General features: G+C 54.0%; 1 protein-coding gene across 1 annotated transcript in view; it reads left to right on the top strand.

Moving 5' to 3' along the window:
• Positions 1 to 11,182, top strand: part of LOC138782912 (uncharacterized) — a 39,730-nt gene that overhangs the window by 8,680 nt on the left and 19,868 nt on the right. The gene's annotated exons all lie outside the window — the stretch shown is intronic.

The following is an 11,182-nucleotide window of genomic DNA, read 5'->3' as shown; positions in this document are numbered from 1 at the left end:
AAGGAAGGTGTATCACCGGAGAGTTGGTGGTTGGCATGGGAGCCATATTTGGCTTGGTGTTCCTGAGTCGGGCAGGCGGCTGGGGGCAAAGTAGAGTTAACCGTTGGTTTGTGTGGGCGTCAGACCTATGTAGCTACAAGGACCTCCCTCGAGGGTTATGCTAGTATAGCATTCAGTAGTGAGTTAATTAGTTTTTTGCATTATCATTGTTTTCTATGTTTTGAGTTATGTCAATAAACATTGGCTGCTGTGGCCATTATTAGCCAAACGGTGGTGGCGTCAATTTTTTGTGGGTGGGGGACGGAGGGTTGGAAACTAAAGGGTATTGAATTTGGTATTGTGGTGTATGGAGGCCGTACTCTGCAATACCAAAGTCATGAGACCAATATTACCAGTATACAAGGGGGAAATATTACCGCAACACCACAACCATTGCTACCATATTGTTACTGACCAAATCTGGTATACTAAGACCAATGAACACCGCACCAGATTACAAGTAACAAATAATACCCCCACATACTGACTAACACCACCAAATACTGACTAACACCACCGCTGCTACTGAATAAAATCCTCTGAACAAAAGATCAATATCCCCTCATACAGTCATACAGAGGTAGCCCCAGCTCTACACTATATACGTTACAGTGCACATAGATTTAGTGACTCACAGGGGGACGTCTTCTCTGATCGGAGTTCTTCCCTTTTCATCTTCTTCTCCATCTGCCCTGGGCCGTTATGAGAACTTCTCCGAGCCACGAATCCACAGAATCTGCCAGAGAAATATATTAGGCTCCTCGCTCTGTCACCATCCTCATCTCTCTATACTGCACATCTGTACTGGCCCCTTTACACCTTCTCTCAGTGATTAGCCCTGACTATTTGTAGCGTGTGTATGTGTGTGTGTGTGTATATATATATATATATATATATATATATAGTGTACACACCTTGTAGATGGCCCCTTGTTCAGTTCTCCATATAGATGGCCCTGTGTGCCTCTACTATAGTAGAGATCCCCCTCTGTGTAATCCCCTTACAGTAGATGACAACCTCTGTGCATTCCCTATATCAGGGGTAGGGAACTTCTCCAGCTGTTGCAAAACTACAACTCCCATCATGCCTGGACAGCCACAGCTAAAGCTGTAGTTTTGCAACAGCTGGAGAACCAAGGTTCCCTATTCCTGCCCTATAGTATATGGCCCCCTCTGTGTAGTCCCCTTATAGATGACCCCTCTGTGTAGTCCACTAAAGTAGATGCCCCTCTCTGTGCATGCCCTATTGTATACACACCGCACCCAGTATAGTTACCCTTATAGATGCCCCCCATTGTTGTCCCCCTCTGTGTAGTGCCCTTTATAGATGCCTCCTCAGTGTTGTCCTCCTTATAAATCGCCCCCAACCAGTGTCCCTTATAGATGGCTCCCTGTGTTATCCCCCTTATAACTGGCCCGCTTGTGTTATCCATCCCCCCATATAGATAGCCCCCTTATGTTGGCCATCCCTACCCCCCATATAGCTCCTTATGTTGTCTATTCCCCCGTATAGCCCCTTAGGTTGTCCTTGCCCCATATAGCCCCTAATGTTGTCCTCCCCCTGTATATAGCCCCCCCTAATGTTGTCCTCCCCTGTATACAGCCCCCCTTATGTTGTCCTCCCCCTGTATATAGCCCCCCTTATGTTGTCCTCCCCCTGTATACAGCCCCCTTATGTTGTCCTCCCCTGTATACAGCCCCCCTTATGTTGTCCTCCCCTGTATACAGCCCCCCTTATGTTGTTCTCCCCCTGTATACAGCCCCCCTTATGTTTTCCTTCCCTGTATATACCCCCTTATGTTGTCCTCCCCCTGTATACAGCCCCCCTTATGTTGTCCTCCCCTGTATACAGCCCCCTTATGTTGTCCTCCCCTGTATACAGCCCCCCTTATGTTGTCCTCCCCTGTATACAGCCCCCCTTATGTTGTTCTCCCCCTGTATACAGCCCCCCTTATGTTTTCCTTCCCTGTATATACCCCCTTATGTTGTCCTCCCCCTGTATACAGCCCCCCTTATGTTGTCCTCCCCCTGTATACAGCCCCCCTTATGTTGTCCTCCCCCTGTATACAGCCAGGGGCGCCGCAATGATGAGGCGACCTGAATCGTCTGCCTCAGGCGGCGCCACCAGCTATCTTCATGGGGGCGGCATTCAGTGGCAGATTATAATATGAGCGGTTCGGGCGGCCGCCCACATTATAATCCGCCACTGACTGTACCCAGGGCCGCTTTAACCAGAGGGCACATGGTGCACGTGCACCGGGCCCACTGGTTAAAGGGGCCCCCCCGAGCAGGCCGGGCCGTTGCTATGTGCGACCAATGCGGTCGCACAGGGCTCCGGCCACCAGCCTGTCAGGGGGGAGCGCCATGGATGGGTAATCTACTTACCCCTCCGTGGCGCCCCCTGCAGGGCCCCCCCGTCCGCCGCTGCCCCCGTCCGCTCCTGCTGCGGCGCTTCAGCGCTGCAGCAGCAGCGACACTGACAGAGAGAGAGCCATTGGCTCCCTCCCTGTCAGTCACTCACTCTTGTGGCCGCACTTCCTGCGGTCACAAGAGGCCGCGCTCTCCCTCTAGCGCCCGACGTCACTGGAGTGTCGGCGCGAGGGTAAGGGGAGTGCAGCCTCTTGTGACCGGAGGAAGTGCGGCCACAGGAGGGAAGAGAAGAGGAACGCGTGGACCCAGGTGAGTAAAAGTGTTTGTTTTTTTCAATGTTATATTCAATGTTATACTATGGGGGGGGGGCACAGGGGGCTATATACTATGGGGGGGGGGCACAGGGGGCTATATACTATGGGGGGGCACAGGGGGCTATATACTATGGGGGAGCACAGGGGAGCTACATACTATGGGGGAGCACAGGGAGCTATATACTATTGGGGAGCACAGGGGGCTATATACTATGGGGGAGAACAGGGGGCTATATACTATGGGGGAGCACAGGGGGCTATATACTATGGGGGAGCACAGGGAGCTATATACTATTGGGGAGCACAGGGGGCTATATACTATGGGGGAGAACAGGGGGCTATATACTATGGGGGGGGCACAGGGGGCTATATACTATGGGGGAGCACAGGGGAGCTACATACTATGGGGGAGCACAGGGAGCTATATACTATTGGGGAGCACAGGGGGCTATATACTATGGGGGAGAACGGGGGCTATATACTATTGGGGAGCACAGGGGGCTATATACTATGGGGGAGAACGGGGGCTATATACTATTGGGGAGCACAGGGGGCTATATACTATGGGGGAGCACAGGGGGCTATATACTATGGGGGAGCACAGGGGGCTATATACTATGGGGGAGCACAGGGGAGCTATATACTATGGGGGAGCACAGGGGGCTATACACTATGGGGGAGCACAGGGGAGCTATATACTATTGGGGAGCACAGGGGAGCTATATACTATTGGGAAGCACAGGGGGCTATATACTATTGGGGAGCACAGGGGAGCTATATACTATGGGGGAGCACAGGGGAGCTATATACTTTGGGGGAGAACAGGGGGCTATACACTATGGGGGAGAACGGGGGCTATATACTATTGGGGAGCACAGGGGGCTATATACTATGGGGGAGCACAGGGGGCTATATACTATGGGGGAGCACAGGGGAGCTATATACTATGGGGGAGCACAGGGGGCTATACACTATGGGGGAGCACAGGGGAGCTATATACTATTGGGGAGCACAGGGGAGCTATATACTATTGGGAAGCACAGGGGGCTATATACTATTGGGGAGCACAGGGGAGCTATATACTATGGGGGAGCACAGGGGAGCTATATACTTTGGGGGAGCACAGGGGGCTATATACTATGGGGGAGCACAGGGGAGCTATATACTATGGGGGAGCACAGGGGAGCTATATACTATGGGGAGCACAGGGGGCTATATACTACTGGGGAGCACAGGGGGCTATATACTATGGGGGAGCACAGGGGAGCTATATACTATTGGGGAGCACAGGGGAGCTATATACTATGGGGGAGCACAGGGGGCTATATACTATGGGGGAGCACAGGGGGCTATATACTATGGGGGAGCACAGGGGGTTATATACTATTGGGGAGCACAGGTTAGCTATATACTATTGGGGAGCACAGGGGCTATATACTATTGGGGAGCACAGGGGAGCTATATACTATTGGGGAGCACAGGGGTCTATATACTATGGGGGAGAGCACAGGGGGCTATATATTATGGAGAGCACAGGGGGGCTATATACTATTGAGGGGGAGCACAGGGGGGCTATATACTATTGGGGGAGAGCACAGGGGGCTATATACTATTGGGGGAGAGCACAGGGGGCTATATACTATTGGGGGAGAGCACAGGGGGCTATATACTATTGTGGGAGAGCACAGGGGGGCTATATACTATTGAGGGGGAGCACAGGGGGGCTATATACTATTGGGGGAGAGCACAGGGGGGCTATTTACTATTGTGGGAGAGCACAGGGGGGCTATATACTATTGTGGGAGAGCACAGGGGGGCTATATACTATTGTGGGAGAGCACAGGGGGGCTATATACTATTGTGGGAGAGCACAGGGGGGCTATATACTATTGTGGGAGAGCATAGGGGGGCTATATACTATTGGGGGAGAGCACAGGGGGGCTATATACTATTGTGGGTGAGCACAGGGGGCTATATACTACTGGGGAGAGTGCACAGGGGGGCTATATACTAATGGGGGAGCGCACAGGAGGGCTGTATATAACTGGAGGAGCACATGAGGGTCTATATACTACAGGGACACCTTAAAACTATGGAGGCACAGAGGGGTGTAACTATGTAGGGGTACAGAGGGGTGTAACTACTGTACAGGGGTACAAGGGACCTAACTACTGTATGTGTTGGAGCCTAAAATATTTGTCTGGCAGATTCTGGAGAGAAGATTCACAGCCAGGAGAAGACTTCAAGGTGGCCCAGGCTGGATGGAGAGAAAAAGAAAAGGTGACAGACTCTGATCGGAGAAGACGCCCCCGGTGAGTCACTGGATGTAACTGCACTCTGTTATAGGGTTGTACTGATAGGGGTCATGGTATGGCGGTATTATGTAATGGTATCATTGGTGATATCTTTCTGTTTTGTTTAGTGCAGTTTTTATGTAATATGTAATCACTGTATGGTGGTAGGAGTGTTATAAGGAAACTACTGTATGTATTGGGGCTCTTGATACAGTGTGGGGGCAAATTCAGTACATTATACAATGTGCAGAAAGGTAAGGGGGGGCCCACTCTTGAGGGCTGTGCACTGGGCCCACTAATGTATTAAAACGGCCCTGACTGTACCATGTACTGGAGCCCCCCCGCCCCCGGGCAGTATCTGTAATGAGATGCTGTGAGCGGGGGAGACTGTATTCATAAGCGCCGCGCTGTACTAAATCAGCCGCGCGGTGCTGATACTACAGCGCGGCGCTTATGAATACAGTCTCCCCCGCTCACAGCATCTCATTACAGATACTGCCCGGGCGCGAGGGGGCTCCAGTACATGCATTCCACGTCCGTGATCCGTCAGGATGACGGAACGTGGGAATGCAGCCTTAGTCCCCCGGCTGATGTGCGGCTGCCCGGGGTGTCCCGTCCTGTCCCCGGCAGCGCGCGCATCAGAGAGCTCCCCGTGCGCCAGAAGTCACAGCCACAGGCGCACGGGGAGCTCTGTGATGCGCGCGCTGCCGGGGACAGGACGGGACACCCCGGGCAGCCGCACATCAGCCGGGACCAGACCAGAGAGGCTCGACAGGGGAACGGAGGGCAGGTGTGTTGTGTGCTGTTTTTTGTTTTTGTTTTATCTGCTGTGCAGGGGGGGGGGGAGAGGGGGACCATCTATAAGGTAGGGGGGGGAAGGGGGCCATCTATAAGGGAGGGGGGAAAGAGGGGGACGATCTATAAGGGAGGGGGGAAAGAGGGGGACGATCTATAAGGGGGGGGACCATCTATAAGGGAGGGGGAGAGGGAAGAGGGGGACCATCTATAGGGGGGGCCATCTATAAGGGAGGGGGGAAAGAGGGGGACCATCTATAAGGGAGGGGGGAAAGAGGGGGACAATCTATAAGGGGGGGGACCATCTATAAGGGAGGGGGAGAGGGAAGAGGGGGACCATCTATAGGGGGGGGCCATCTATAAGGGAGGGGGGAAAGAGGGGGACCATCTATAAGGGGGGGGGGGCATCTATAAGGGAGGGGGGAAAGAGGGGGACCATCTATAAGGGGGGGACCATCTATAAGGGAGGGGCGGGAGGGGGACCGTCTATAAGGGGGGGAGGGGGACCATCTATAAGGGGGAGAGGGGGACCATCTATAAGGGGGGGAGGGGGACCATCTATAAGGGGGCATCTATAAGGGAGGGGGAAAGAGGGGGACCATCTATAAGGGGGCATCTATAAGGGAGGGGGGAGAGGGGGACCATGTATAAGGGGGGGAGGGGGACCATCTATAAGGGAGGGGGAGAGAGGGAAGAGGGGGACCATCTATAAGGGGGGGGGGAAGAGGGGGACCATCTATAAGGGAGGGGGAGAGAGGGAAGAGGGGGACCATCTATAAGGGGGGGGGGAAGAGGGGGACCATCTATAAGGGGGGGGGAGAGGGGGACCATCTATAAGGGGGGGAGAGAGGGAAGAGGGGGACCAACTATAAGGGGGGGAGAGGGGGACCATCTATAAGGGAGAGGGGACCATCTATAAGGGGGGAAAGAGGGGGACCATCTATAAGGGGGGGAAGAGGGGGACCATCTATAAGGGGGGGGGGACCATCTATAAGGGGGGAAGAGGGGGACCATCTATAAGGGGGGAAGAGGGGGACCATCTCCTAAAAGATCAGCCCCCTCCTCTCCTGACATCCTCTGTGCAGCAAGGGACCAAACATTATGTTTATTGGGGACAGCATGGGGGGGGGGGGCAGTAGTGGATTATAATGTGGGCGGATTGACGGGGGGGGGGGGGGGCGTCATTCTATAGTTCGCCTCGGGCAGCAGAGAGGCTAGAATCACCCCTGTATACAGCCCCCCTTATGTTGTCCTCCCCCTGTATATAGCCCCCCTTATATTGTCCTCCCCTGTATACAGCCCCCCTTATATTGTCCTCCCCTGTATACAGCCCCCCTTATGTTGTCCTCCCCCTGTATATAGCCCCCCTTATATTGTCCTCCCCTGTATACAGCCCCCCTTATATTGTCCTCCCCTGTATACAGCCCCCCTTATGTTGTCCCTCCCCTGTATATAGCCCCTTATGTTGTCCCTCCCCTGTATATAGCCCCTTATGTTGTCCCTCCCCTGTATATAGCCCCTTATGTTGTCCTCCCTGTATACAGCCCCCCTAATGTTGTCCTCCAACCTGTATACAGCCCCCCTTATGTTGTCCTCCCCCTGTATATAGACCCCCCTATGTTGTCCTCCCCCTGTATACAGCCCCCCCCCCTTATGTTTTCCTCCCCCTGTATATACCCCCCTATGTTGTCCTCCCCCTGTATACAGCCCCCCCCCTTATGTTTTCCTCCCCCTGTATATACCCCCCCTATGTTGTCCTCCCCCTGTATACAGCCCCCCTATGTTGTCCTCCCCCTGTATATACCCCCCTATGTTGTCCTCCCCCTGTATATACCCCCCTATGTTGTCCTCCCCCTGTATACAGCCCCCCTATGTTGTCCTCCCCCTGTATACAGCCCCACCCCCCTTATCTTACCCCCTCTGATAAAAAAAAAACAAAAACAAAAAAACACAAGACTACTCACCTAACCACACGATCCCCCGTCGGTCGCCGGCCTCCTCTTCTCTCTTCTCCTGACAGGTGAGCACCTCCGTTGCGAAGTCCCGGCAGCGCCATCACTGACCTCAGTGTGCGCCGCGGTGGCTGGGACTTCCGGTATTCGCTCCATGAACCGGAAGTCCTAGCCGCCGCGGCGCACACTGAGGTCAGTGATGGCGCTGCCGGGACTTCGCAACGGAGCTTGCGACACTCTTGTGATCGCAAGCAAATCTCTGCTTGCGGTCACAAGAGTGATTGACAGGGCGGGAAGCCTACGGCTTCCCGCTTTGTCAATCAGAACACTGCTTACATTTAACTGGAAGCGATTGTTGCGATCGCTTCCAGTTAAAAAGGGAGGTGCGGCCCCCGGCCCCCCTAGGAGCGGGGGGGCCCACTCCAGCTCGGGGCCCACCGGGTCACTGATGATGTGTATATACGGGGGGGGCAGTGATGATGTGTATATACGGGGGGGGGGGTCACTGATGATGTGTATACACGGGGGGGGTCACTGATGATGTATATACACGGGGGGTCAGTGATGATGTGTATACACGGGGGGGGGGTCACTGATGATGTGTATATACACGGGGGGGTCAGTGATGATGTATATACAGGGGGGGTCAGTGATGATGTGTATACACGGGGGGGTCAGTGATGATGTATATACACGGGGGGGGGGTCACTGATGATGTGTATACACGGGGGGGTCAGTGATGATGTGTATACAGGGGGGGTCAGTGATGATGTGTATACAGGGGGGGTCAGTGATGATGTGTATACAGGGGGGGTCAGTGATGATGTGCATACACGGGGGGGTCACTGATGATGTGTATACAGGGGGGGTCAGTGATGATGTGTATACACGGGGGGGTCAGTGATGATGTGTATACACGGGGGGGGGGGGGGGGTCAGTGATGATGTGTATACAGGGGGGGTCAGTGATGATGTATATACACGGGGGGGGGGGTCACTGATGATGTGTATACACGGGGGGTCAGTGATGATGTGTATACACGGGGGGGGTCAGTGATGATGTGTATACACGGGGGGTCAGTGATGATGTCATACCTCCCAACCGTCCCGGATTTTGCGGGACAGTCCCGTTTTCGGGGTGCTGTCCCACGGTCCCGGAACGGCCCCCCATGTCCCGCATTATATGTGGCCCCAGTGAAAAAACAATAAACCAGTAACTCACCTGTCCTCCGGGCCCAGCAGCTCCTCTCCCGGCAGAGCGCGCACTCCCGTCATCCTCCGGGGCGGGCAGCGGGGTACAGAGACACTGACTGTGCCGGAAGTGACCTGCAGCCTCTATCAGGAATCACTGGTTTATTGTTTTTTTCCGCTGGGGCCACACTATATAGGGGTTTGGCTACTCTGTGGGGCACTATATGGGGTATTGGCTACTATGTGGGGGGATTGGCCACTATGTGGGGCACTATATGGGCATTGGCTACTATGTGGGGCACTATATAGGGGATTGGCTACTATGTGGGGCACTATATGGGGGATTGGATACTATGTGGGGCATATTTGGGGGCATTGGCTACTATGTGGGGCACTATATGGGAGATTGGATACTATGTGGGGCATATATGGGGGATGGGCTACTATGTGGGGCACTATATGGGGATTGGCTACTATGTGGGGCACTATATGGGGATTGGCTACTATGTGGGGCACTATATGGGGATTGGCTACTATGTGGGGCACTATATGGGGATTGGCTACTATGTGGGGCACTATATGGGGGCAAAGGCTAGTATGTGGGGCACTATATGGGGGCATTGGATACTATGTGGGGCACTATGTGGGGGATTGGATTCTATGTGGGGCACTATATGGGGGCATTGGCTACTATGTGGGGCACTATATGGGGGCATTGGATACTATGTGGGGCACTATGTGGGGGATTGGATTCTATGTGGGGCACTATGTGGGGGATTGGACACTATGTGGGGGATTGGATTCTATGTGGGGCACTATATGGGGATTGGACACTATGTGGGGCACTATATGGGGGCATTGGATACTATGTGTGGCACTATAATGGGGGATTGGATACTATATAGGGCATTTTTGGCGGGATTGGATACTGTATAAGGCACTATTCAGTCAGCAGCATGTGGTGACTAGGGGAGTGGCTATGGAGGGTTGCTATGGGGGGCGTGGCTATGGAGGGCCGCTATGGGGGCGTGGCTATGGAGGGTCACTATGGGGGCGTGGCTATGGGGACCACGGCGCACATGTCCCTCTTTGCTCTTTGCAAAAGTTGGGAGGTATGATGATGTGTATACACGGGGGGGGGGGGGGGGGTCAGTGATGATGTGTATACACGGGGGGTCAGTGATGATGTGTATACACGGGGGGGGGGTCAGTGATGATGTGTATACACGGGGGGGTCAGTGATGATGTGTATACACGGGGGGGTCAGTGATGATGTGTATACAGGGGGGGTCAGTGATGATATGTATACACGGGGGGGTCAGTGATGATGTATATACACGGGGGGGGGGTCACTGATGATGTGTATACAGGGGAGGGTCAGTGATGATGTGTATACACGGGGGGTCAGTGATGATGTGTATACACGGGGGGTCAGTGATGATGTGTATACACGGGGGGTCAGTGATGATGTGTATACACGGGGGGGGGGGTCAGTGATAATGTGCATACACGGGGGGGTCAGTGATGATGTGTATACACGGGGGGGTCAGTGATGATGTGTATACACGGGGGGTCAGTGATGATGTGTATACACGGGGGGGGGGGGTCACTGATGATGTGTATACACGGGGGGTCAGTGATGATGTGTATACACGGGGGGGGCTCAGTGATAATGTGTATACACGGGGGGGCAGTTATGATGTGTATACACGGGGGGGGGGTCAGTGATGATGCGTATACACGGGGGGGTCACTGATGATGTGTATAAACAGGGGGGGTCAGTGATGATGTATATACACGGGGGGGGTCAGTGATGATGTGTATACACAGGGGGGGGGTCACTGATGATGTGTATACACGGGGGGTCAGTGATGATGCGTATACACGGGGGGTAAGTGATGATGTGTATACACGGGGGGTCACTGATGATGTGTATACACGGGGGGGTCAGTGATGATGTGTATACACGGGGGGGGGGGGGGTCAGTGATGATGTGTATACACGGGGGGTCAGTGATGATGTGTATACACGGGGGGGGGGCAGTGATGATGTGTATACACGGGGGGGGGTCAGTGATGATGTGTATACACGGGGGGGCAGTGATGATGTGTATACACGGGGGGGGGCGTCACTGATGATGTGTATACACGGGGGGTCAGTGATGATGTGTATACACGGGGGGTCAGTGATGATGTGTATACACGGGGGGGGGGGTCAGTGATGATGCGT

Source organism: Dendropsophus ebraccatus, chromosome 2, assembly GCF_027789765.1.
Source record: "Dendropsophus ebraccatus isolate aDenEbr1 chromosome 2, aDenEbr1.pat, whole genome shotgun sequence".
Classification (NCBI taxonomy): Eukaryota; Metazoa; Chordata; class Amphibia; order Anura; family Hylidae; genus Dendropsophus; species Dendropsophus ebraccatus.
The sequence above is the reverse complement of the archived record's forward strand: the minus strand, read 5'-3'. Positions and strand labels throughout refer to the sequence as shown.